The sequence below is a fragment of the Hetaerina americana genome, unplaced genomic scaffold, assembly GCF_022747635.1.
Source record: "Hetaerina americana unplaced genomic scaffold, ioHetAmer1.1.p SCAF_9, whole genome shotgun sequence".
NCBI classification, from domain to species: domain Eukaryota; kingdom Metazoa; phylum Arthropoda; class Insecta; order Odonata; family Calopterygidae; genus Hetaerina; species Hetaerina americana.
This window is the reverse complement of record NW_027287538.1, coordinates 47,509,435-47,516,111: the sequence shown is the minus strand read 5'-3', so window position 1 is coordinate 47,516,111 and position 6,677 is coordinate 47,509,435.

Below are 6,677 nucleotides of genomic sequence, written 5' to 3'. Positions count from 1 at the left end.
ACGAGTAAGGCTATTTGGTTGCGATTATATTCTCGGGGTGGGGATTTTGTTCAAATTAACGTGATTCTTCATGGAGACGTTGTTTTCTGGAGAAATATCCTTGATTTTTATCAAGTGGACACTATAAAACTAAAGATAGCGCCTTTATTTTTCAAGATAATCTCAATAAAGTGTTTAGAAAATGTTATACTCATCTTCCTTGTTGATTCGATGCAAGACGGCGCACAAATACGCTGGCTGCGACTAAATTGTCTCGATACATTTTATAAAGATCCTCCGTGAAGCCCCTGAAGAAATATGCTGGTGTGGAGGGGATGAAATGAATAATAATGGTGTAGGCAAACGGACAAGAATGAGGATGGCTAACAGTAAAACATGAAGTGAGAAGGTGAAGAAAAAGTGAAGAAAATAGGTAGATGAGAACAAATAGGATTAAATATAGATATAAAGACCAGGAGAAATCGAGCAAACGAAAACAGAGGAGCCTCGACCACATAGCACGTAGATAAACGAAGCAGCGAATACAACGGAGCTCTCGGAGCGACTTAAGTTTCCAAAGTACTGACCCCGCGAACTACATCATGTCTGGTTTCTGATTAAGCCTTGTGCCTTAGTTGTCCTCACCTCAAATGAACAGGGTCAACACCTTAATCTCAAGGATAATCGAGTGTGATGAAAACTGTCTATTCACTAAGGGCTATATAAAATAAATACCCAATAATATAGAGCAGAATCAATATCTGCATTGAACGGTTGAATAGTGCCACGGTATGGTTGTGTACGCTCACGATCTTCAGCGTGTTGTATGTGAAGATTGTCTTGAGGATTGATCCCAGAGCGTCCATATTAAAAGGCATGGCTGTGCGACCGTCGAACGACTGTACTCCGGGGGGATCGCCGTTGCTGTCGCCATGAACCGTCCGAGTAGACTGTCGCCTTCTATGGAGTGTGCTCTAAGAGCAACGAATCTTATCGCCATTCTCCGTAATCTCCTTTCTCATCCCATTCGATACTAGTATTATGTCGAGGGGAATGGAGCATATTATCTTCAAGGTGCAAGGAGGGAATTTCTAATAACTTCTTCACTTCGAAATAAATAATTGCATTTAATCAACAAGATCGTTTATGATCAAACCTCGAGATTGAGCTCAATGAGTATCAGCTCAAGTGTTCCATTGGCTACAAGTATTCTCCTGAGGTCTACATATTTCGCCTCAGCGACGTCTGCCAGTATAAGTGTATCATAAGTTCATATTCCCCTTAAACTATTCCCTTTTCGATGATGTGATCGGAAAGGTGCTGTTTTCTGGATTAATTTTCTATTTCTACATTTTACCCTGTCAAGCCAACGCTAGCGGTGCATGGCAGGGGGTGTTTCGGAGGCAGGTATGCAACACAAAAAATTAAGTTTTTCTTAATTTTTATTTACTGTATATAAACATGTTGCTTGGTGACCCATATACGCACGTGCACACGCACACACACAATGTGGATCGCGGTTGTCCAGAGGTGGAGCCTTGGATTACGGACCGGAGGGCCCGGGTTCGATTCCCGGGCAAGCCTATCTGGGCACCTGCACCTTCACCTAAGCTATGTGGTTTTTCGGTTACCAAATCTTCCTGGGAAACCATAACCGGCACAGGGAAAGCAACTGGCCGCCCTACCCTGATATGTGAATTTCACACGCCGTCGGGCTTAGTACTGGGTGAACTCTACCATCACCTACCAAACCGATCTTCGGGTTGATTACTGTGTTTATGGTTTTTTATGTCATACTATCTTCGGTAAATATACTGATAGCAAGTACAGGATAATCCTTTTAGTTAAGTTATTTGACTTGGCAATCATTGAATAGCCATTTTATCTTGTGCCTATGTCCAATTCTCGATTTTGTGAATCAATTAAGTTATAAGATTGATTCACTAAAAGATGCTCTCATGAACTTTTTTAATTGCCACTACGATAATGTAACGACACATCCACATCTCTTCTTATTTTTTTCTGATAATAAGCAGTTGTTCACACAAATGTTTTATCTATGGATAAGACTGTCATTATCACTGCTAATGGTGGAAGATACAGTGACTCTTGATATTAGAGATAAATGATCTTATGTACATACTGCAGACAGTGAGAATCTAATTTAGAATGGCGATAATTATTTAGATTAGGATAGGTTGCGCTAATAATATCTGTGGATAATCTGCAAGGCCGCATAGTAATCTTTTATTGGAAAACTGAACTAAAACCAAACCCAACGGACTACCGTGTTCTAAACTGCATTTGATGAGAACTAGGTGTGGCTTACCAGTTCTACCGTAAAAAAATGATGAAATACATATGTATGATCAATACAGATTCAGTTCAGCCAGGTTTTTACTTTAGTTGTCCTGGCAGGGAGAAGGACACTTTTTCTCTTGTGGCTTTTTGGAAGAATTAGCCACAATGAGGATAGTTCATGGCTAAACGTAAACATTTGATTAAGATCAGATATAGGATAAGTGTAATGAACGTGGTGTAAGGAACTTGGGTTGGAATTAAATTTGAGAAATGTACGACGCTAAAATTTTGGATTATGACAAGGGAAAGACAATGCGTAAATTTAAAAAAAATTCACAGGATCCTAGGTAGGAGTTAAATATTTCAAAACAGTCATCAAGTTCTTAGGTACTACTTCGTCTTCTAACCCGATGATGGGGAAGAATTTTGGTTGTCAGCCTTAAATATACTATATTCCATAAGATTATATAAGGTTTGTATAAAAAGTATCAATTTTGAATAAAATTATTTTTGTATAAAAAGTATCAAAAGTGACAATTTTATTCCTGACGTGTGTGCGTGAAGTGTTGAATTCACAACCGTCGGTTAAGTGTACGCATGATCGTATTCTCGTATATTGGCATTGATAAGATGACTGCGCCCACCATTATCACTGAAAATTTAGCGTTGCGAAAGATATGCCCTAAACTCGTCCCGGAGGTCTTGACGGACGACCAAAAGAGCAGAGTCGAATGTCTGCTTGCGAAGATCTTCTGCAAACAGCCAAAGTACCAAAAAGGGCTGTTTTAGGACTAAGGCTAAATAAATAAATAAACTAACTTGACGCGACGATTCCCAAATCCTCTTTCAGTCCCGACTTTACACTAGCAGATTCTATCCTATTCCTACAAGTGAAATCCTCCCTCAAAGGAGACCACAATGGGACCCTAAGTAGTAGTAGTAGTATTTAGGGGAGCCGACCGACAGCCCAGGTCATTTGCGCCATAGGGGATGGACAGGAAAGGATGAAGGGTGGAGAGAAACCCGATGTCGGCATTAGCCTACTCCTTACGAAAGGTACCAAGAGATCCGCAGCTTAACGTCCCATCCGACGGACGGCGTACTCACACAAAGTGTCCTCCACAAAGCACCTCAAGCAGGGATCGAGATACTTCTGAAAAATATTCAACACCGCCGGGATTTGAACCCGTGCCTTCAGGGCGGGAAGCCAGTACGTTAGTTATTCGTCTGAAAAATACAGGGATTGAAGCTTTTTTCTGTTGCACATTTGAAAGCGTGATTTCGCCTCTTGAAGGATGATATCGAAATATTTGGTAAAACGTTTTACCCGAAACAGTGACTTAATTTTACTTAGTGGCGCGTCGCAGCACATTCAAGCTATTTGGTGTACTGAGACGTAATTCGGACTGTCTCATAGCATTCTCGGGCACTCCTTCCCGTTTTCTCACCGCTGCAAAGTTTTAAATTGCTTTTAAAATACATGCATAGATATTTAGTCTTCCAGCCAAACACCTTGTCGTCTATTTAAACCGGGAAGACATTCGATGTAGTCAATCAATAACTTTTGGGAAATAAACCATTCGCCAACTCAAGTTTCGACCGCTTATCACAGTCATTTCCCGCCGTAATGAAGCACATCAGCATACTAATTCGTGAGGTAATAATAGTTTTAAATGGATCTGCCGGATCATCGGCCCAGGTGGGGGAGGACGACTCCGATGCATCCGTCTCCTTGGAGATGGACTCTTCCCCAGACTCCACTGGCACCACCCCGCACCCTGCTGCCTCCCACCGTATCCAGCGCCGTACTACTCCGCTGGAACCTCGGTCAGTCAAAATGTGGCGAACTTCCCTCTCAACCACACCTCTATCCCTCTTCCGCTGTGCAAATTCTCCTCGTGCCGCCAGGTGCAACTTTCTTACGGTCCAGGTGCATTCATATCTTGCATGAACTCAGATAACGCGATTTATTCAATTCGCCGCGACCAAGCGCTCGAATACATATGCCGTTACCTACAGAAGGCCGACAGTCGGAATTATATTATTATTATTTATCATAGGTAATCTACCGGTTAAGGCAGGTTTTGAATGGGCAAAAACTACCAAATAATTATGTTGTCTCTCCCACTTTAACCACCCAACATCCTACTCTACAATAAAAATCTTTTCATCTCCTTATATTTCCTTCCTCCCTTCATTTCATCCAACATCCATTTCCTATTTCTGCCACTTCCACGTTTTCCTAACATTCTCCCCATGTCACTGTCTTCAACATCCTATTGCCATTCAAAACGCTCTGCATCCATCTCTCTGACCTCCTTTGGATTTCTCCCAAAAATCCTCTCTGCTCCCCCGTCATACTTAACACTTCCTCATTTGTTTTTCATTCTTTCCACTTCATTTTCTTCATCATTCTCCACTTCCACATTTCATAATCCTCCAAATTCATCCTGCTTCAATGACCATGATTTTGCGCAGTACTTAACCACCCTCCTAATCAAAGTTTTAATAAAAAATTTTCTTAACATCCTTACTTAATATCCCTGTCATCAATTCCCTCCCTCTTTGTGAACACTTCTTTGCCAAGTGCAATTCTTCTCGTTATTTCCCTACTCCTTTGACCATTTTGGTCCAAAAATCTTTCAAGATACGTTTGTAAACTGTTCCACTAGCAAAAGTTTTTCCCTCACATTTTAACATTTAACTTATTCTTTCTCTCTCTGAGAAACACCATAACCTTTGCTCTATTTACATTTATTTTCATCCTATATCTGTCGCAATGAATTACCAATTCACTCAGCAATTCTTGCAACCCCTTGGCTGACTGACAATCTAAAACTTAAAGCATCAGGAAACCTAAGTAATTTTATGAATTGTCCCCAGACTTTCATTTATATCTCTAGTTCTTCCCATGCCTCTTTAATCATATGCTCCACACACAAGTTCAACAAAACCGGTGATAATGGGCAACTCTGCCTCCCTCTTCTTCCTAACACTACCCATCCGGACTTCCCGTTCCCCAATTGCACCTGAGCAGTTTGAGACATATACAGGTTGCAGATTAGTCCACTATCCCTCCAATCTATTCCTATTTCCTGCAGTATATTCATTAATATTTCCCAATCCATTCCCAAATGCTGTTTTGAAATTATTGAAACAGGCAAATATGTCCTGACTGTATTCTATATTCCTCTCTATTAATGGTCTCATTACTGCAATGGCATCACGCCTCCCCTCTTCCTGAACCCAAACTGATCATCTCCCTAGTAATCATTTGCCCTGCTCTCTAACTTTTTGTTTATGATCCTTAGAACAACTTTAGCTGCATGTGAAATTAAATTTATTGTTCTGTAGTCCATACATGATATAGCCTTTACCTTTTGTGGAATAGGAACTAACACTGATCTGTGGAAGTCTTCCGGCCAATTTTGTCTCTCATAAATGCTACAAATTAGCCAATTAAGACTCCTCCTCCCAAATTTTCCTAAGCTTTTAATTTGTCCCGCAGGAATGTTCTTTACCCCAACAGCCTTATTTTATTTCAATATCCGTAATGCTCTTTCTATCTAGCCATCAAGTAAGCCGGGATCTAAGCTCTGCTCTTCTATGTCATTTAATCTTTTTATGTCTCATCTTGCTGACCTAATCTCATTATCATACAGTTCCTCAATGTATTTCTTCCATCACTATTGAATCTTCTCTGGTTTACCTAATATTTTTCCTCACATATCTCTGATTTTTATCTAAGATTTTGCTTTTGTATGCATAGTTCCTAACAATGTTTTGACCGTCCTGTATGTTATCCTTTAATTATCTCTTCTGTAATTCCAGCAATCCTTCATCAATCGCACTTCATATAGCCATAAAATATCTATAATTCCTCTTCATATATTGTGCTGCTTCTAATTTCTCTTCTTGAACATATTTCTTACATTCCATGCATTCAACTCAGTTAGACCCTCTTCTGTGCCTTTTGTGCTTCTGCTGTCGCTTTGCAAAGATTTCAGGTGATAATGTTCGCACAAGTCTAGCCTTTCCTGCTGCCAGGCATGACACACAGCTGATTGGGCTGAATCCCGTAGTTGTCAGGGCTCATTCTATATTCCTGGCTCCTAGTACTAAGTTGTATATGACTTGTGAATTTCACACATCAGGGTAATGAGGTTGACCATTTTTTTTTCATTGCACCTCATTTAGTTTCCCTGGAAGATCTTGTACCTGAAAAATGACACAGCTTGGTTGAAACAGAGTGTGTCCAAAGACATCCTGTGGGAATTTAACCCCGGCCTTCTAGTTAGTAGTCCAGCACTCTACCCACTGGGTTAGTACATTCCTGCATCTTAAGTATAAAAAAAAACCATAAACACTGAAATCAACCTGATGGTCGGTTTGGTAGG